Source organism: Natator depressus, chromosome 6 (assembly GCF_965152275.1).
Source record: "Natator depressus isolate rNatDep1 chromosome 6, rNatDep2.hap1, whole genome shotgun sequence".
Classification (NCBI taxonomy): domain Eukaryota; kingdom Metazoa; phylum Chordata; order Testudines; family Cheloniidae; genus Natator; species Natator depressus.
Window position 1 is genome coordinate 8,596,580 of NC_134239.1, and position 22,244 is coordinate 8,618,823.

At 49.7% G+C, this 22,244-nt stretch overlaps 1 protein-coding gene across 1 annotated transcript in view; it reads right to left on the minus strand.

The window, feature by feature from the left end:
* The window catches only part of LOC141988522 (uncharacterized), a 329,702-nt gene that overhangs the window by 189,210 nt on the left and 118,248 nt on the right, over nt 1-22,244 (minus strand). The gene's annotated exons all lie outside the window — the stretch shown is intronic.

Here is a 22,244-nt window from a genome sequence, read left to right on the forward strand (position 1 = left end):
ACTTAGGGAACAAATATTTAATAATGGGCTCTTCAGCCTAGCAGAGAAAAGTCTAAAACGATCCAATAGCTGTAAGTTGAAGCTAGACAAATTCAGACCGTAAATAAGGAGTAAATTTTAACAATGTGAGAACATAAGAATTGCCATATTAGGTCAGACCAAAGGTCCATCTAGCCCAGTATCCTGTCGTCCGACAGTGGCCAATGCCAGGTGCTCCAGAGGGAATGAACAGAACAGGTAATCATCAAGTACTCCATCCCCTGTCGCCCATTCCCAGAATCTGATAAACAGAGGCTACGGACACCATCTCTGCCCATACTGGCTAATAGCCATTGATGGACCTATCCTCCATGAATTTATCTAGGTCTTTTTTGAACCCTGTTATAGTCTTGGCCTTCACAACATCCTCTGGCACAGTTCCACTGGTTGACTGTGCGTTGTGTGAAAAAATACTTCCTTTTGTTTGTTTTAAACCTCCTGCCTATTAATTTCATTTGGTGATTCCCTAGTTGTTGTGTTATGAGAAGGAGTAAATAACACTTCCTTATCTACTTTCTCTACAGCAGTCATGATTTTATAGACCTCTATCATATTACCCCTTAGTCGTCTCTTTTCCAAGCTGAAAAGTCCCGGTGTTATTAATCTCTCCTCATATCTCTCCTCGCCTACTGGAGGAACGAACCAGAGGCCGTTCTCCTCTTGACCTGCTGCTTACAAACAGGGAAAAATTGGTAGGGGAAGTAGAAGTGGGTGGCAACCTGAGGAGCAGTGACCATAAGATGGTTGAGTTCAGGATCCTCACAAAAAGAAGAAAGGAGAGTAGCAAAATACGGACCCTGGACTTCAGAAAAGCAGAATTTGACTCCCTCAGGTAACTGATGGGCAGGATCCCCTGGGAGACTAATATGAGGGGGAAAGGAGTCCAGGCAAGCTGGCTGTATTTTAAAGAAGCCTTATTGAGGGCACAGAAACAAACCATCCCAATGTGCAGAAAGAATAGCAAATATGGCAGGCGACCAGCTTGGCTTAACAGTGAAATCTTTGGTGAGCTTAAATACAAAAAGGAAGCTTACAAGAAGTGGAAACTTGGACAGATGACTAGGGAGGAGTATAAAAATATTGCTAGAGCATGTGGGGTGCGGGGGGTAATCAGAAAAGCCAAAACACAACTGGAGTTGCAGCTTGCAAGGGATGTGAAGGGTAACAAGAAGGGTTTCTAAAGGTATGTTAGCAACAAGAAGAAGGTTAGGGAAAGAGTGGGACCCTTAATGAATGGGGGAGGCAACCTAATGACAGATGATTTGGAAAAAGCTGAAGGGTAAGAACCTTTATGTATGCAGTAACATAAAATCCCTCCTGGCCAGAGGTACAGAATCACTTTACCTGTAAAGGGTTAAGAAGCTCAAATAAACTGGTTGGCACCTGATCAAAAGGACCAATAAGGAAAGAAGATACTTTCAAATCTGCGGGGAGAGGTTTGGTTTGTGCTCTCTTTGTTTGTTCCCTCTCTGGACAGAGAGAGAGAGAGACCAAGCAGGTAGACCATCTCCTGAAAAGATACCTGAAATGATACATATAAAACTACAGAAATTGTAAGTAAAGGCAAGGAAATGCATTAGATTATCTTTTGTTTTAGCTTGTGAATTTTCTCTATGCTAAGAGGGAGTTTTATTCCTGTTTTTTTTAGCTTTGAAGCTGAGCCTAGAGGGGAATCCTCTGTGTTTTAAAACTTTTTATTTACCCTGTAAAGTTACCTTCCATCCTGATTTTACAGGTGTGATTCTTTTACTTTTTTTTTTAAATAAAATTCTTCTTTTAAGAACCTGATTGATTTTCAGTGTCCTAAAAAACCAGGGGTTTGGTCTGTGCTCACTTTGTAACCAACTGGTTAGTATATTATTCTCAAGCCTCCCCAGGAAAGGGGGTGAAGGGGCCTGGGGGAATATTTTGGGGAAACAGGGACTCCAAGTGGCCCTTTCCCTGGATTTTTGCCTAAATCACTTGCTGGTGGCAGCAATACTGTCCAAGGACAAGGAAAGGATTTGTGCCTTGGGGAAGTTTTAACCTAAGCTGGTAGAAATACGCTTGGGGGTCTTTCATGCAGGTCCCCACATCTGTACCCCAGAGTTCAGAGTGGGGAGGGAACCCTAACATGGTGCCAGCTCCAATCTGTCCCTGGTCAGTGGGACTGGTTGACTCAGGGGGGCAGGGAATGGGATACGGGGGCCTAGTGAGTGAATCTCATTTGCTGTGTTCATTAGGTCTAGAGTGAAATGAGTTGGGTCTCAACCCAGATAGGAATAGACAGGTGTGCACTTGACCACAGTCCCCACAAAATTGGGGATCAGGGAGAGCAGGGGCCTTGAATCCCTGAGACATTTCTGCCTCCTCAGCTTCCCCCAGGGTTAGTGACCGAGGTATATACCCTACACGCCTGTGAGCCCCTGTGCACCTCAGGCCCCAGCCTCCTGCCCAGCTGCCACAGAACCACCAAAACACAACATGCCCAACTGCCACGGAACCTCCAGATGCCAACATTCCACCCAACTGCCACAGAACCCTCAGACCCCAACGTTTCACCCAACTGAGATGGAATCTTCAGACCTCAATGTTCTGCCCAACTGCCCGGGAACCCTCAGACCCCAATAGTCCATCTTAAATGGGCCATGTATCATGGTAGCTGGACCTTTAAATCCTGTTCCAGTCCAGGTACACCCTTCTTTGGTGTAAGGAGAAGGGTGGGGCTGCCCCTGGGAGCTACAAATGAGAGAAAGACCAAAAGCAAATGACAGTCTGTTGCATGTCCACACTGTGCTCCTTGTGTCAGCAGAGCGCATCCACATTAGCAGCCCTTCATTGATAAAGTCGAGGACCATCAACACCAGCATCACTTGCCTGGAGACGATCGAAGAGTGCTCCTGAGCGACAACATCTGCTCTGGTTCCGTGTTCCTCCTGCTCAAGCTACATTGGGACAGTAGAAGTGGGGCCCATGGATTGCCTGGGGACTGGTTCCAGTTGTCATCAGCTGCTGTCCATCTTCTGCTTGCCTCTGCCATCAGGACCTGCAAGTATAAAACCCACAGGATCGCCAAGGATAGTTGGGAGCCAGGCTTCATGCCTGTATGGTTAAACCACTGAGGTGTTTGTTGTCTGTTTATCTTTTCCCCTGGGTTTCCCTACTTTCTGTACACTTCCCTTCATAAATCATGGTTTGTTTTGCACCTTAATCTGGGTTAAGTCTTCACTTACCCAAGGCAGTGGGGGAGTGTCTAACTTTCCAGGTGATTAGATACTGGAAGCTGGGCCCAAAGTGACAATCTTCTAGGCACCTGTTGCTATAATATTCTCAGTGCAATAGCCTGAGGCTCAGGTGTCTTTCCATCCTCTGCTGTCCCAGCTGCCCATCAGTCTTTAGAAACCGGTGCCCTGAGCCCCTACAAATAAAAGTAAGACAATCAGTTTTGAATGTGACTGTTGTCCCTGCCAAGTCTTTCTCACTCGGGGACAAATCCGACACTCCGTGTTCAGGCAAAAATCCTACTGGTTTCCGAGGAGCTTTGCCATGATCTTGCTAAAGTGGCCTAGAGAATAAAAGGTCATTGAAAAAAAAACTAATTGCAACAGGGCTACAGGCAACTGTGATTGATTAGAGCCAGATGTTTTTTTCTTGACACAGCTCTGGTCGGTGAACCGTGGAGAGGGAGATCTAATCTACGAATAAAAAAAGAGAAAAATGAAAGTAAGTGTTAAGTTTCATTTTACTTCCCGGTTGGGGCAGGGTTTCCCGGAATTAAGAGCTGTTCATCAGAACAGTGACACCATAAACAAACACAGATTTTTGGACATGCTTGTAAAGAGACAGGCCAAAGCCTGGAGTGCCCCTAGATGTATTAGACACAGCCCCAAGGGCAGAGGCCCACAAATGCAATTATCCAGCCCAAGGTTATGCTTCCTGGGACGCTCAGGGTGTTTTCTGTGGGCTCTGAGTCATCAGGGCTATGCAGGGTTCATTTGTAGACAGTAACCACACAGTAATAAACCTTTCCTTCAGAATACCCAGGGGCTTGTATTGAGATTTAAAATCCAAATGTCCCCCTATAGTACACATACCTCACGCTTGCCTTTGTACCTTTTCAATATCAAACACCCCTCCACTGATCACACCAAATAAACTGCATTTCTCTCAATCATATTTGCCCAAGTGTAATTTCCCTGCTGTAATCAACCACCTCCCATTAGTCCTCCTTTATCCATGCCCCTTCACTCCTTCATATGCTTATCCCAGCACAATCCCGCGCAGGCCTGGGTGCATGGCTAGATGGCCTTGTTGAGATGTGATCAGCAAACACTGCCCCAAGCAGAGAGCAATGAATTGGTGTCCAAGAGAGACAGGTGTGATTAGGAAGAAATGGCTGTCTCCTCTCAAGTTGCAGTGGGGGAGATTTAGGATGGATATTAGGAAAAACTTTTTCACTAGGAGGGTGGTGAAACGCTGGAATTCGTTACCTAGGGAGGTGGTGGAATCTCCTTCCTTAGATATTTTTAAGGTCAGGCTTGACAAAGCCCTGGCTGGGATGATTTAGTTGGGGATTGGTCCTGCTTTGAGCAGGGGGTTGGACTAGATGACCTCCTGAGGTCCCTTCCAACCCTGATATTCTATGATTCTCTCTCCCCATAACTTGCAGAAATGCAAATGTTCCTGGCTCATCTGTTGGACCAGTGAATGGGGGGTTTGCAGGAGTGGACTCCAGAACAACAAAAAGCTTCCCAAATAGCAGACCTAGATATCAGCATAGGGTATGACTGGAAAATCATTGGCAAACACAGCCTTCTTGGAAGACAGCTTTTACTGTAGTATGGGGAGGGGATGCTGTCTGCTCATGGCCGGAAAACTCCCATCTCCGATGCAATGTTTTGTAAGATCAAATTGGAGTTGGTGTGAAAACCATCCTGACAGAAAGGTGCTATGTCAATATGTAGATACCGAAGACTGTATCAATGGTAATTTGTTAAATTATTTCCTTTCTGAGAGGGGAGGGGTTTGTTACAGGTTGGAGAAACCCTAATTCAATCTGCCCTTTGTTCAGGATACATGTCAGAAACAAACCATCAAGCTCCTTTATGCAATGGCTAGCGGAAACCATAGGAGCTGCTGCTCCAATGTTACCGGATTTGCCCGTTACTTTGGGGTATGCTCATTTATTAGGGTTTGGTAATTCTATCAATGTACTGGTTGTGTCACTTGTGTTCTCAGACGGAGCTCTACTTCTCCCTGCTGCAAGTCCCCTCCCAATGGAGCTGTTCTGCAGGACTTAGGTTCCCCAGGGCTGGGTTTTTCCCACCCCAGAATCAGATGAGCACACACACACACATTAACAGAACGCATCTGCGAGGACCACGTTGATCAACACTCCCAAGCTGACCCCTTAAATGTCCCTGGACTCATTACGCTGGTTTGAGCAGCACTTCCAAGCTGCCACCCTCAGATGCTCTGATTCAGCATGTCCCTATCCCCACTTTTACGGGATAATTGTTCTCGCCGGCTGCTGCAGCCTGGCTGTAAGGGAGCAGGGCCGGCTGACCGCTGTGTCTGCGGAGGGGAGGAGCATGGCAGCCCCCCACCCGGCAGGCGACTCGGAGTGGACTCTTGGCTTGGCTGAGTGCTAGCAGGGAGAGTGGGAGTCCTCCTCTCTGGCCCCAGCCCCAGGGCAGCCTGCCTGCTGCTCAAGTCAAACTGTACAAAGTTTGAGCTCCTGTCGCTGTGACAAGATTGGAGTTGACCATTTAATGCCTCATTTATAAATCGCTGGCGTAGTTGACAGCGTCTATCAGTCTATTTTTAAAACCTCAGGTTGTTCTAAACTTAGATCTGCGCCCATTGGTATTAACACACAGCGCTTCCCCAGCAGCTCCTCAGATCTCCCCTGCCCACTGCTTGCTCTGCGGTGCATTCCCTCGGCCGAGGGGACCCCATTGTCCTCATCAGCCCTCTCACATACACACAGCAATCGCCCCCGGGGAGCTGCTTGCCAGCAGAGATGAGACCTGCGTGGGAATAGAGAGAGAATAGAGAGGCAAGGGGCAACCAAACCAGGGCTTTGCAATGTGTTTTCCTGCCAGTTGAAACCGATCTGGGTGCTGCAGTGGCATTTGCCGCTTGCTCCCCTGGGGCCAAGTCATTTCACCTCCCACCTGGGGACATTCACAGGTTCTTAATTACTCTACAGGGAAGGATCTTCATACATGTGCGCAACCGACCAACGTATCCCCTGCTCTGCCCCACTGCAGAGCCTGCACCCCCAGCAGAGCCCGCACCCCAACCCTCTGTCCCAGCCCTGAGCCCCTCCACATCCCAAACCCCTCATCCCCAGCCCCACCCCAGAGCCAGAGTCCTCACCCCCAACCCTTACAAAGCAGGTGTGTGTGTGTCTTGGGGGCAGGACTTGGACCCGTTCTGGGCACCACCAAAAACTGTAGAAACCTGCCGCCTCTGGCTATTTGATTCTTGCTGTGTTCAGGGAAACAGGACTTTCCATGTTTATTGTAAACAAACAGGATAGGGTCAAAGAAATACCTGACTCCATCATCAATTTAGCCTTCTAACAGAAAAAACCCCCACGACCTCGAATACTGACTAACCACTCAATACAAAAGGGATAACACCATGGATGGTGGGTGGAGCCCCCCTTTGGGGAGGTTAGCCCCTGTCTCTGCCCCATTCACCTCCCCCCACCACGACCAGAACCCAGAGACTCCTCCCCCAGCCCATGGCCAGAGCCAGAATCCCCCCACCCAGACATGCCCTGAATGACCTCCCATCAGCCGGAGGAGCCCTGGGCTGGCTGAAGCCCTGAGTATGCCGCACCTGCCTAGAGGAGCCGCAGGCCAGGCACAGCCATGCCACACCTTCCCTTCCATCCCCAGACCCAACCACAAGGCTGGCCCCGCAGACAAGAATTGGAGATAGTAGCAGCATCTCTAGTTCCCCCTTTTTTCTGAACTGACCAACTCTCCTGTCTGCTTTCCTCTGGACCAGAGTGAATGGGCATCAGCTGGCTCTGTAGCAGGGGGTGGTGGCTGTTTATATATGGACTGAGCCATCTTCTATGACACTGCTGGTGAGCGACTAGGCCAATCCTCGATCGGCAAATCCGATAGCAGATGTCACATAAAAACCCACCACTGTGGGTGCCATGCACCCTTTTCGAACCCTATGCTTTTCTTGTAATGTCTGGATACTGTCTATCAAAGTGTTTGAAAGCCTGTGTAATAGTTTGCTGCCAGAACCATCTGTCCCGAGCTATCATTTCCAGATCATTGGGAGATATGCTGCATGACTTCACGTTGGCTTTTAAGACATCTTTACAACGCTTGTACTGACCGCCAATGGAGCGTTTTCCACAAACAACCCGGCAGTAGAAGACCATCTTCGGTATCCACGTGTCATCCATTTTCATAACATGACCAATCCAGCGAAACCGTTTGTTCATAAGCATTGCTTCCGTGCCCATGATACCACACAGCTTAAGGGCCTCCGTGTTTGGAATTCTGTCCCACCAGTTCACATGGGCCATCTTCCTGAGGCAGCGCACATGCAGCTGATCAAGTTTCGAGACGTGGCGGCGATATATGATCCATGACTCCGATCCATACAACAGGACAGTCAGGACAACTGCTGACTGTCCAACTGCCTGACAAACGACCTTCCTATGAAGTTTAACACCAGGGCCATTCCATAGGCGTTTAGTCAATCTTCCAGAGGCATTGCTGGCTTTGGCTAGTCGAGCCGTTACAACGTCATCAGTGTTTATACTGGAGGAGAGTACACTTCCAAGATAGCAGAACTTGTTAAGAGCCTTAAGAACAGTATCAGCAGCAGTGATCACTGGGGTGCTGGGCTCTTTCCAAACAGACTGAGATATAATTCTGCAGAAAAAGACCTGGGGATTACAGTGGATGAGAAGCTGGATATGAGTCAGCAGTGTGCCCTTGTTGCCAAGAAGGCCAATGGCATATCGGGCTGTATTAGGAGGAGCATTGCCAGCAGATCGAGGGAAGTGATTATTCCCCTCTCTTTGGCAATGGTGAGGCCACACCTAGAGTATTGCATCCAGTTTTGGTCCCCCCACTAGAGAAAGGATGTGGACAAATTGGAGAGAGTCCAGCAGAGGGAAACAAAAATGATTAGGGGGCTGGGGCACATGATTTACGAGGAGAGGTAGAGGGAACTGAGCTAATTTAGTCTGCAGAAGAGAAGAGTGACGGGGGATTTGATAGCAGCCTTCAACTACCTGAAGGGGGGTTCTGAAGAGGATGGAGCTCGGCTGTTCTCAGTGGTAGCAGATGACAGAACAAGGAGCAATGGTCTCAAGTTGCAGTGGGGGAGGTCTAGGTTGGATATTAGGAAATACTATTTCACTAGGAGGGTGGTGAAGCACTGGAATGGGTTACCTAGGGAGGTGGTGGAATCTCCATCCTAGGAGGTTTTTAAGGCCCAGCTTGACAAAGCCCTGGCTGGGATGATTTAGTTGGTGTTGGTCCTGCTTTGAGAAGGGATTGGACTAGATGACCTCCTGAGGTCCCTTCCAACCCTAATCTTCTATGGTTCTATAATCTCGGTCTTCTTGAGGCTCACAGTGAGTCCAAAACGGTGAGCAGAGGTAGCAAAATGATCAAAAAGTTTCTCAGGGGTAGCCATGTTCGTCTGTATCAGGAGACCTTCTTGTCAACTGTTGAGATTGGGCCACATCCACCCTGATTGAATTAGCCTCTTTAGCACTGACCCCCTCCCTCCCCCACTTGGTAAGGCAACTCCCATCTTTTCATGTGCTGTATATTTATACCTGCCTACTGTATTCTTCACTCCATTCATCTGATGAAGTGGGTTTTAGCCCACGAAAGTTAATGCACAAATACATTTGTTAGTCTCTAAGGTGCCAGAAGGACTCCTCGTTGTTTTTGCAAAAAGTTTCTGTGCATCCTCAACTGAATGAGCCAACAATGCACAGTCAGTCATCAGCAAAGAGGAGGTCACGGATGGTTGCAGTGAACACTTTGGTGCGAGCCTGAAGTCTTCGGAGGTTGAAGACGCTGCCATCAGTTTGAAACAGAATAGGTATGCCCAACTTGCAACCCTTGAAAGCAAAAGCCTCATCGGAAAGTCGATGCCGAACAGGAGAGGAGCAAGGACACATCCTTGCTTTGTACTATTTGAAATTTCAAAAGGTACCAATGTCTCTCCATTATCAAACCAGTCCTTGTGTTTGCGTGTTCGGAAACCCTGTACTTCGACAACAGTTTTATAGGTTGTTTCCTTGATGTTGATCCAGTCCTCTTCAAAAGTGACTGGCTGCTCTGGACCTTCATTGTTGATGGCTAAGGAGGCATCAAGACTGAGTTGAAACAATGCTCGTGTCTCAGGCATTTCAAGTTTACCTACATCCAACTCCTTCTGGCACACAGCAGAATGATGATGTTTTGGTGGAAAGAGGCTCAAGGAGATGACACTGCATACCATACACTGGTCAGATCAGGAGCCAGTGACTCACATTGCACAAGTCAGCTTAACATCAGAGATGTCTCTTTGTTTTGTAATGAAATGAAATCATATGCCAATGCTTAGACCGAGGGTGCATTCAAGTTGCATTGTATCTGAAGGAGGGCGCCATTTGAGTTCTCCCTTCCAATACCAGGATGTCCAAGCACCTTGTGCCATGTGGTGGAGTCTTGACTAACTGTAGCATTAGAATAGAGCTTGGAATTACAAGGTAATGAAGAGATCACTGAATTCAGGCTCTCATAGAAAGTCTCCTTGTCATTGTCTGCAGCAGGCAATGTAGGTGTGTACACGCTAACAAGTACAAGGCCCTGTCCATGCTTCAGTCAGTCTAAGCTGTGCAGTCATGAAGTGAGGACTGATGGCGTGTGGCTGGGGTTCAAGCTGGGGAACTAGTAACGTCTTGATGGTGAAGCCAACTCCCGCTTGTCTTGGACACCCCTCAGGATGGCCCACACAATCATATGAATAACCTCCTCCAACCCCTGTAAACTGGACGATACCAGAGATGCGTGTTTCGCTTAATGCGGCGACATCCATGTTATAATGTGCAAGTTCTCTACCAATAATTGCTGACCTGCGTTCATGGCGACCATCGCTGTCAAGAAGTGTCCGTACATACCAGCACGCAAAGCGTAGTTTCTGTTTAGACGTTGGTTTTCTCTTATGACCGCAAAACTGGATATCAAGTTGGTCGCGACCAACTGACAGGAGTCAACAGGAACAAGCTGTGTTTAGGGATTGTTTTCTCTCCCCCTCTTCTTTCAAAGAAAGCAGTGCTGTCCCTAAATATGGCTGCCTGTTGCTTTCCTGGGCTATGCTAGCTTTTACTTAATGCAATAAAAAACAGTTACAAAACAAAAAAATTAATGTATTGCAAAGAAACACAACTGCTGGAGAAACATACAGGACATGACACATCTGTGCTGTGTGGGAGGAGGGAAGGGTGGGGGTGGGAACGGGACAATCACAGACTTGCATATGTCCAGCCTTCCTGTCTGGAGCGCCCTGCAATGGGTGCTGCACTTCAGGCTGGCTAAACTGCATGGGGATGGGGGTTGAGTGCAGTGGGTAGGGGTTGGAGTTTGCAGGGGTGGATGGTGAAGGTAAAGGTGATGGAGGCAGCTGGTGGCGATAAGAAACCGGATGTTGGGTAAAGCAGGTTGGAGGTAACATGGGGGCGCAAGGGAAAGAGTTTTGGGACAAGGGCTGCAGGGGGGAGCGGGCGCAGATCTGCTCTGTCTGCAGCGCTATGAACGCCTGCATCGAGTCTGCTTGGCGTTCCATAATGCTTAGGAGCCACGCTGTGGTTTCTTGCCGGTGGTCCGCATTCTCCTGGCGGACTCTCCTTTCGCTCTCCCACCACTCCTGGAATTTTTGATTTTCAGCAAGGGACTGTGGCATGACTTCATGCAGAAGGTCCTCCTTGCTTCTTCGTAGCCATTTCCTGAGGCTGCGTAGCCGTTTGGCCGTTGATAACATGGACGGCTGGGATGTCAAGGTTGCATCTGTGACATTTTACAGAGGCAGCATTGTTCACACCAGACAGAGCAATGATTTGGCCAATCTTAAAGAGAAGCACAGTTCACACAATAGCACAAACTGCCTGTCCCAAGGCAAGCACACATAACCCACAAGAGCCCCGAAATGGTGAGTAACCACAAGGTCAGAGGTGAAAGTAAGCCGGTTCACCCTGGTATGACATACCACCAAGAGCCGGTGCACCATATGGGGGCAGCCCGGCTTCCCCAGGGGGCAATTTAAAGGGCCTGGGGCTCCCAGCAGTGGCTGGAGCCCCAGGCCCTTTAAATTGCCTCCAGAGCCCCACTGCTGGAGCCCTGGGTAGCGGCTGCCGGGCTCCGGTGGCTATTTAAAGGGCCCAGGGCTCCCCTGCTTCTACTGCCCCGGCCCTTTAAATAGCAAGAATGCAGCTTCCGCCCTGGCCTTATGCAGTTTGCCTGTGTGCAGCAGTAGTCCCCCCGCCCCGCACGGCACAGTGGCACGGATACGTTAGCCTGACTGGGACAAGGAGCACAGTAGCTCTGCCAAGGAACCTGTGTAAGCAGATTGCCCAGCTTCTGCATGAGACCTTCGATGAGATCACTGAGGCCAATTACCGCAATGTGAGACAGCACATCCACGCCCTATTCCGCATCTAGGCATGCACACAGCCCTAACCCTTCTTTCTGCAACCCTCCTCGCCCCAACAGCCCACACCCAACAAATCTCTTCACAAAATCAAAGCCGCTTACCGGGCGCCTCCTTTGCTGTTTCCTCTTCCCCAAGCACTGGATGCTGCCACTGGCTACCTTCCTCCTGGCTTGAAAACAGCTCCAGGCTGCATGCATCTAGGGAGGCGAGTCGTCCTCTGGCTCTGGGCACCCCTCCTCCTCAGCACCCTCGCTCCCACTTTCCTCCTCATCCTGGCTCATTGCACTCTGGGCTGGAACGGCCTCTGAAGTGTCCATGGTGCTCTTCGGAATGGAGGTGGGGTCGCCCCCAAGTATCGCGTCCAGCTCTTTGTAGAACCGGCAGGTCGTGGGGGAGCACCGGAGCGGCGGTTTGCCTCCTGCACCTTGTGGTAGGCGTTCCGCAGCTCCTTCACTTTAACCCTGCACTGCGCTGCGTCCCGGTCATGGCCCCTTTCGGTCATGGCCCTTGATATCTGCCCATAGGTAGCGTAATTCCTATAGCTGGAGCACAGCTGGGACTGGACAGCCTCCTCTCCCCAAATGCTGATGAGGTCCAGCACCTCGGCATCGCTCCATGCCAGGAATCGCCTGGCGGGTGGAGACATGGTCACCTGGAAAGATTCGCTGAGAGCACTCCACGGAAGGGGACTTTCAAATTTCCCAGAGCTGGTTGGTCACTTGAGGCCAGGGCAGTAGAGTTCAAAGTGATGACCAGAGTGGCTAGAACCGACATTGTGGGACGTGTCCCGGAGGTCAATCAGAGCGCAGTAATAGACCAGGGTGTCCACACTGGCACCGCAGTGCTCCAGCCCGGGTGCAGCAAGCTGTATGCCTCTTGTGCAGGTGGATTCCCAGGGGCGCTCCAGCCGCGGGGTGCGAGTGCTCTATGTGCCTTGCCAGTGTGGACACCTCAGGCGTTATGACGCCCGGGGACGATTTAATGAGCTCCAACTTGCTAGTGTAGACAAGACCTAGCTCCCCTCCAGAGGAAAACTCACCAGGCTGCAGCATCCATAAAACAGGCATAGGAGGAGGCGGATGGGTGGATATTAAGACCCGGGGTGCTCCAAATTTTCAGGTGCCCCGCCCTATACAGCTGAATATTCTGTGTGTGCCCAAGGACGGCCCTGAGTTTGTGAGTGTGTCTGTTTAGCTGTGTGCATGTCTCCCTGCAGTTGGTTTTCTAATTGTGTATCTGTTTTCTGTCTCAGTGTAGCTGTGTGTGTCTGACCAGTTGTCTGTCTGTCTGGTTGCGTGTGTGTTTGTTTCAGGATAGGTGTGTGTGCAGTGTTTTCCCCAAGTTTTGAAACTAGGGGGTGTTTGAATTTACAAAGGGCGGAGCGGGAGGGGAGGGTGGAAAATGACTAGCTGACCACTAGCATGGAGGGGGAGCGAGAGGGGAGAGTTCAGGGGGCGGAGTTTGGCCGTTTTATTTGTTTTTCATCTGTCTCCATACAGCTGTCTGTCTGTCTGACGAGTTCAGTGTTTCAGTGTTGCTGACTTTTCCCCCGTCTTCTCCATTCTGCTCCCTCCCTATCACACCCTGAGTCCCCCTCCACCCTGACAGTTTTTCTCTCTTTTCAGCAAGCACTTCTCTTTCCTCTGCATTCTGCTGCCTCCTCTCCAGGCACCGCCCTTGAACCTCACACCTCCTATGGACCCCTTGGCTCTGCTCCTCTACCTGTGCGCAGGTAAGTGCCAGCCAGAGGGCCTGGGAAAAGCTGGGTTCCTCCACATGGGTGCCCAGCGAGTACCCCTCTGGCAGGGGGATGGGAGCAGCTGGACGCTCAGGACTCTTGGCTGCTATCCTTGGCTGGCTCTGGGAGAGGAGTGGGGTCGGTGGGTTACAGCAGGAGGCCTGTGCATCAGAACTCCTGGGTTCTCTCCTCAGCTCTGGGAGGGGAATGGGGCTCTCGTGACTTGTGTGGGGGAGGGCTGGTAATCAGGACTCCTGGGTTCACTTCCCTCTCTGTTCTGTTCCCCCCAGACTCTCTGGGATGGGAGTGGGTCACAGGTGCGACTCCCTTTCTCTGTGGGGCGTGTGTGCTCGGTAGGATGTGGGGGGTGTGGGGGGGGCGGGTTTGGGGAGAGTCCAGCAGGTTTGTAGTGGATGCAGTGTTTGCAATGTCTCAGTCTTTATGTAAAACCACAGTCACTTCCCCCTGCTTCAAGGTCACATCTCTGCTGTCTGTGAGGCCTGGACCCATCAGGGAATGGAGGGGGGCAGACTTTGGGATGGCTGAGGATGAGGGGGATGGGTTGGGAAGTGGGGAAAGACTGGGAGATGGGGCTTGAAAAGGGATGAAGGGAAGAATGGGGGAGGCCACCTCAGCTCCTCCCCCACCCTCAGCTCCTTTGCCCCCAGACCCCACCCACCCAGCCCCACTTTGCCCCGTATCTGCTCCTCCTATAGCACTGGAGGGCCTTTACCACCTCCCAGGCCTGGAGGGGGCAACTCCAAGGGGATTCTCCTTCCCAGGCCTGGCCTTGCAGGGAGGGTGAGGGCAGAAGGGAGGAGAGCTCTGCATTAGGGCAGTTGGCTACACTGTGCATTAGGGATTCACTTTTGCCACTGATTGGCTGTTTGGTGTTTCTTGTGTGACATGAGTTTGGTGGGTCTCAGCTGTGGCTCCCACGGCACAAGCTTCCCAGGCCACCCTGCACTAATTGACAGACTCAGCAGAGACCAAGATCTGCCTGGGCCAAGTTGCTCCCGGTGCAATGCTGTGGCCAGTCCTTGGATACATAAGCAGGGGAATCTTGGGAAGGACTAGAGAGGTTATTTTCCCTCTGTATTTGGTCCTGGTGCGACCACTGCTGGACTCCTGTGGCTAGTTCTGGAGCCCACACTTCAAGAAGGATGTTGATAAATTCGAGAGGGTTCAGAGAACAGCCATGAGAATGACTGAAACGTTAGAAAACCTGCCCGATAGACTCAAGGAGCTCAATCTATCACTATTTAGATTAACGAAGTGAAGACTAAGGAGTGCTTATCTCCGTCTATGAATACCTACCTGGGGAAAAATGTTTGATGATGGACTCTTCAGTGTAGCCCAGCGGTTCTCAACTGGGGGTCCACGGCCCACAGGGTGTCCGCGAGCCCTTTCAAGGAGGCTGCTGGGCCCTGCGGCAGAAGCCCCAATCCCCGGCGCCCCACTGTGGGGCTGAAGATGGGGGAGGCGCAATCCCTCCCCAATCCCCGCCGCCTGGCCAGGTCAGAGGCGGGAAGCCAGAGTCCGGCAATGTGGGGTAACTGCTGCTCTGGCTGGTGCATGGAGCAGGCAGCAGCAGCTGTCCTGCCTCTCCTGCTGGTGCCCTAGATTGAAGCTCCCAGACTCCTCTGCTCCCGCAGTGGCAGCCGGTAAGAGCCCCCCAGCTCCGTGGCTGGCGGACCCCTCCGGGAACAGGGACCACAGGGGAGTCCTCCCAGCACAGTCCCTAATACCCCTCTCCTTACACCCTGAGCTATGTCTTCCCTGAATCCTGAGCTACACCCCCTGCCCACACACAGCCCCAGCTACCCCCTCCCTTCACCCTGAGCTACCCACCCCCCTGCCCACATACAGACCCTACTTACCCTCTCCCTGCACCCTAAGCTGTTTTCAAACTTTTTGAACTAAGCCCCCCAGCTTTGAGTTATAATTTTTGGTTGCCCCCCCAACCCAGACAGACTGGGTGGCCTGCTGAGGTGAGTCAGAAGGTGGAGGTAGCACTCCCTTCCTGGAAACTGCTATGTGGGGCTTGAACCCCACTGTCCCCTGTCCCCCCCAAATAGAAGTCAAACTACACCTATGCCCAAGGCCCCTCTGTCCCCCTGGGCCCTGCAATTTTTATAGCATGTCGAGGGGGGTCTCAGAGAGAAAAAGGTTGAGAACCCCTGGTCTAGCAGACAAAGGACTAACACAATCCAGTGCCTTGGAAGTTGAAGCTCGACAAATTCAGACTGGAAATAAGGCGTAACATTTTTAACAGCGAGAGTAATTAACCACTGCAACAATTTACCAAGGTTTGTGATGGATTCCCTTGTTGGGTTATAATATGTAAGATGATATATGCTATGGGGCCGAGTGTGGCTGTTGTGTGTTTGAAACTGGAGTGCATGTCCTGCATTTTGGCAACCAAAGCAAGAACTTAAAGGTCAAGCGGTCAAAACCTATTTGTACCAAACAACTTTGTTATGTCCTTGGAAAAAATGAAGAATCAGCAGATAAGGCAATAACACAGTGGAACTGCTATAAAAATGTATAAATGCCTTGGATTGTGTCAGCCTGCCCAAAATTGTCGCTTTAAAACAAAGGGTAAAGGCCCAAAACAACAAAAAACAAAAATCTAATAATGTCACAAAGTAAATTATAAATAAAAGCGTCACACATTTGCAATTTATAGTCTTTCAATAATCCAAAGCCCAGTTTATATATGGTGTGGTACTTGTAAACTCCCCGCACCTTGTAACTAAACTAAACCCCAACTAACCATCAAAATGTCTAACTACTGGGCTATGGTATAGTATGTTTGGGGTATAAATGTAAAGTAAATAAGATCCATTTTGTAAAGCATAAAAAGTATTTATATATAGCAACACTGTGTCCAATATCTGCTGCTCCCCCATCCCGTAAAAAGGCCCCTGCTGAGGGTCTAACACCCTGAACTGGAAATTTTAAATCAAGACTGGATCTTTCCCTAAATGTTCCAGTCTGGTTCAAACAGGCATTCATTCAGAGACGCTCTCTTGCTTGTGTTACATAGGAAGTCAGACTAGATGCTCAAAGCAGTTCGTTCTGGAGTTATGATCTGTAATTCTATGAAGGCTGCTCTGCCCCTGCTACCCTACAGAAAGTGTTCCCTGCCTCCTCTTATGAATCTGGGTCAGCAAGAGATAAATCAAGGGCTTCATTCATCAGTGCTAAATCCGTTCATGATGGTTAGTCTTCACTTGGGAGTTTCTGCTGCTATGCAAATGAATGCAGGTTGTGATGCACGTAAAATGGCCCTCAAGGACTAGAGAAAAGGGAAGCTTGAAGGATCTGGGAGTCAGGACTCCTGGGCTCTATCCCCAGCTCTGAGAGGGATGTGGAGTCTGGTGCTCAGTCTCAGAAAGGTTTTGGAGTGAATTTGCTGAGGCTACAGCTAATGATAGGAGTTTACAGAGGGTATTCGAGGCTATTAATGTCAGATGGCCAAGACGTTACATATCAAGACGTTCCAAGATGACATGCTCACAAGAGGACGTGAAGGACGCTTGGACATGGGGAAATGTAAGTGCAGAGCCGGAGAGATACGGTACTGGCCACAAATGAATAATGATAGAGAAAAATTGTTAAAATGTGTGAAACAGGCCCCCAGTGCCAACCTAAACAGAGTAAAAGAGGCTATGTTGATAAGCGATGACCAGTTCAGGGCATGGTCTAAAGTTGGTGTGGATCTATTTGCATACACAGGTGAAGACTATGTTTTGACACTGGATTATAATTCTCATTCACTGAAGGTTGTTTATTAGAAAATACCACATCAAAACACGTTACAATGCACATGAAATCCATATTTTGCTGGCATGGAATCCCTGAAATTATTTGGCTCTGGGATGCAGCCACTTCTGGGGTGGGGCATAGGAGCTGTTTGTCCAGTGATTCGCTCACCCGGCACTGAGATGTGGCCATTTGTTGGGTCTCTTTGGGAGGGCATTGGGGTGTGTATGACTCTCCCTCTCCGTGCGGCATGTGTGCTTGGTAGGATGTGGGCCAGGGATGGGGTTGGTGGGCAGGAAGTGGACGTGGTTGGCACGGACCTGCTATAAGGTTACCAGAGGTTCCTCCTGCTTCAAAGTCATGTCAGCTCTGCCTGTGAGGCTGGGACCTCGCAGGGCATGGGGGAGGGCAGACTTTGTGGTGGTTGAGAATAAGGATGACAGACTTGGGGTTTTGAGGCACACTGGGAGACGAGGCCTAAGAAGGGGAAATTGGGGGAGCCTGCCCCCGCTCTCCCAGCACCCCCTTTTGTCCAGCCAGCCCCACAATTTTCCAACCCCACCCATGAGCCCCACAATTCTGCACCCGACCTTGCCCCACATTTGCTCCTCCTGCAAATCTGGAGGGTCTTTACCGCCTCCAAGCCTAAAGGGGGCAGCTCCAAGCAGGGGACTCTGTTTCCCAGGTCTGGGTTTGCAGGGATGGAGCAGGCATGGGCAAGGGGGAGGAGAGCAGAGCCACCCTGACAGATTATTACACTCCCTACTTCTCTCCCACAATTACTCTTGGCCTTGCTTGCCCAGTGCAGAAGCCCTGATTGGCTGCCTTTCTCCAGGAGGTGGGGGATGTGGGGAAAGACAGCCATTCAAGGAGGGGTTTCCCCACTCATCCACTTCTCCCAGCCAGTCCCATCGGGGGAGCTTTGCATCAGGGGAGTTAGCTACCCTGTGTGTTTGGGGTTCAGTGTAGCCAGCCACTAGCTGTTTGGTGTTTTGTGTGTGACATGAGTTTGGAGGGTCTCAGCTCTGGCTCCTGCGACACAAACTTACCAATGCGACACTGTGACCAAAAGGGCTAATGCGATCTCTGTGTGCATGAACAGGGGACCCTCGAGCAGGAGTAGAGCGGTTATTTTACTTCTGTACATGGCCTTGGGGTGACTGCTGCTGGAATAGTGTATCCAGTTCAGGTGCCTTTCAGGTAGAAGTCACAAAGGATGTTGATAAATTGGAGAGGGGTCAGAGAAGTGCCATGAGACTAACGAAAGGATTGGAAAACCTGCCTCGTAGTGATAGACTCAAGGAGCTCAATCTAGTTAAGGAAGGTTAAGGGCTGACTTAATCCCAGTCTGAGTAGCTATGAGGAGGACAAATATTTAATACTGGTCTCTTTACTCTAGCAGATAAAGGTCTAACATGATCAAATGGCTGAAAGTTGACACTAGACAAACTAAGGCCATGTCTACAATAGCGATCTTACAGAAGCACAGCTGTATCGATGCAGCTGTGCCAATGTAAGATCACTTGTGTAGCCACTCTATGCTGACGGGCGAGAGCTCTCCGGTCAAAATAATTAAACAATCTCAACAAGCAGGAGTAGCTATATCAACGGGAGATGCTCTTCTGCCACCATCGCATTCTGCACATTACCACTGATGCAGGCGAAACTTATGTCGCTCAGGGGTGTGGTTTTTTCATAAGTTTTGCAGACATAAGTGGTAGTGTAGACATGGCCTATGAAAATAAAGCTGACATTTTTAACAGCAAGTGTTATTCACCATTGGAACAATTTGCAAAGAGTTGTGGTGGATTTTTCGTCACTGGACATTTTAAATCAAGACTGGACATTTTTCTGGAAGATCTGCTCTGGTTCAATCAGGAATAAATGCAGGGGAAGTTCTCTGGCTTGTGTTATGCAGGAGGTCAGACTAGATGATCACAATGGTCCCTTCTGGATGTAGCCTTTTATTTTATTTAAAGTACATTTTATATTGTGGTGTGACACCATCTTGGGTTCGGCTCTGGTGGCTACAGTTTCAAGCTTAACAGAGTGAAAGTCACCTCTGTTACTTGCTTCAAACTGAGAGCCTCTAGGAACACATAGAGACCAAAGGTAATGACCATCTATAATTCACCAGTACAAGGTCTAGTCTATTTTTAAGTTTTATTAAAGTTAGTTATGATTACCCACGCATATAGAAATTCTATACAGACCTATGCACAATTTAAAAATATAGTTATACTCACATCCTTGACAATAGTGTTAGGGTCTGATGGGTCTCTCATGGCTTGATCATCAGTAGAGGGATGGTTCCTGCTGGAGTCTCCCAGAGGGAGCTCAGTTTTCTCATTCTGGGCATCCCCTTTTTATACTCTGATTCTGTCTACACCTACATTCTGCGTGTGTCCATACAAGTGTCCACCCTCTTTTCCCTTATTGGTCTGTCTCCCCTGGAAACTTAAGGAACCCCAATTTTCTATAGGCTAGGTAAGTTCCCTTTATTTTCATTAGCATTAGCGCACAAGATGTATCCCATGGTTAAGACACATGTCTGAGACAGATGCGCCTTTATGGTATTTTTATGATCTAATATTAATCTTCTGGGTAATTTTGCACAATACTGTCACTTGGTGCCTCTTTTCCCATAATCTTATGGCACTGGGTTATTTTTCAGTCACTTATGTCATCATTTCTTGTCTCCAAGGCCTAAACTAGATAAACTAAAGTCTTTCAGGCTTTAACCTACAGGTTCTTACATTTCAGCTTGTCTTAGTCATCGCTAGTACTTGGTTCGTTATTTAGAGGAATTATACTTTTATAATCCTACAAATTAACTCTAGTTAATGAATATATATATGATATAACATAATCACAATGTTGTACAATAAATGAATAATAACTAAAACCACTGGCTACATGGCCATATAGTCTATCAATCTATGAAGACTGATCTGTCCCTTCTGTCCCTACAGGAAGTGCATCCGCTATGGATCAGCATCAGGAAAGCGGATGGAGATAAATCTAGGACTTCCTTCTCCAGCGCTGAATCCACTCATGATTAGGGCCCTGCCAAATTCACCATCATGAAAAACATATCACAGACTGTGAAATCTGGTCTTTTATGTGCTTTTACCTAATCCTATACAGATTTCACAGGGGAGACCAGTATTTCTCAAACCGGGGGTCCTGACCCAAAAGGGTGTTGCAGGGGAGTCACAGGGTTATTTTAGGGGGGTCACAGTAGTGCCACCCTTACTTCTGTGCTGCCTTCAGAGCTGGGCGGCCAGAGAGGAACGGCTGTTGGCCAAGCACCCAGCTCTGAAGGCAGTGCCCCGCCGGCAGCAGAGCAGGAGTAAGGGTAGCAGTGCCGCAGCCCCCCACCAATAACCTTTTGATCCCCCACTCCCACAGCTCCTTTTGCATGAGGACCCCTACAATTACAACACTGTGAAATTTCAGATTTAAAGAACTGAAATCATGAAATTTATGATTTTTAAAATCCTGTGACCATGAAATTGACCAGAATGGACTCTGAATTTGGTAGCGCTCTACTAATGAAATTTATATTTAAATGGAAGTGTCTGGCACTATGCAATGAATGTGGGGAATGATTTGCATAAAATAGCCCTTGAGGGCTAGACAGCCGGGAGCAGGTGGTGAGGAGCTGGGAGTCAGGAGGCCTGGGTTCTATCCCTGGCTTTGGGAGAGGAGTGGGATTTGGTGGGTTCGAGTAGCTGGCTAGAATTCAGTCCCATAACCAGAAAGCCCCAGGCACTGGCCTGGTCTCCATCGGGGAAGCTCTAACTGGAGACTGTTTAACCCCTGCAGTGCTGGCACCGAGCCATGGATTCAGCATGGACGTGGAGGGACCCATCACCTTCCAGGAGGCAGCTGAGGGGTTTGGGCAGAGCGTGGTGCAGTTCGGGAATGCCAGTGCCGGGGGGTAAGGGCTGGACATGGGACCCCACGTGACTTGTGCCCAACACTGAGGGGCATGTCCGGCTGGGCTGCCTCCCCTGGGCCTCAGTCCCCTGGGTGTGTGGGGCATCCCCTGACCCCCCATACCTTTTCCCCGCAGGCTGATTGTTGGGGGCCTACTGCAGACAGGAAACGTGAATGAAACCAGCAAAGTCTACAAGTGCAACCCTGGATCCAGACGCTGCCAGGAGATCCCCATCCAGAGTAGGGGCACCCTGTGTTGTGGGGTGCAGAAATACGATTGGGGTGGGAGTCAGGACTCTTGGGTTCTGTCACCAGCTCTGAGAGGGAAGGGGGGTCTAGTGGGTTAAAGCGGGGGGAAAGGGAGGCTGGGAGCTAGGACTCCTGGGTTCTATACCCAAATGTGGGGGGGTCTAGTGGTTAGCGCTGAGAGTCAGGAATTCTCGGTTCTTTCCTCCGTTCTGGGACAGGAATGGAGTTTATTTGCTGAGCCTGGTGTGCATCTCTCCCCTGTCAGGGTCCCTGGATGCCATGAACATGTCCCTTGGTTTGTCTCTGGCTTCCCGAGGCTCCCAGTTCCTGGTAGGTACCACACCCAGGGGAAACGGGTGGTGGGATTGGGGTCCAACATTTTCTCCCTCATCATTCCAGGGGACAGGTCCGTCCCGCCCCGAAACCCCACTACTCATGGATGGTAGCAACTGGGCGGTGTCAGCGTGACTGGAGCAACGGTGCAGAGGTGACAATTGGGTGATATCCCCATGACTACATGATAACTGTGTGAGGGCTGTTGGTAACTCCTGTAACTGGAGGGGTGGTACAACGATGCAGTGGGGAATGGTGGTAGCCAGGTATCCTCCCTTTGGCTACAGTGATCGTGAGGTGATGTTATGAGGGATGGAGGCAACTGGCTGATGTTGCCATGGTGACAGTGACTGTGTGCTGAGGTAGCAGGAAGCGTTGTAACTGGGTTGCTGTCATGGCAACAGTGACTGTACATGGACATAGCAGGGAGCATGGCAAGTGGTTGACATTGCCATGGCAACAGTGACTGGACACTGCTATAGCAGGGAGTGTGGTAAGCAGATGA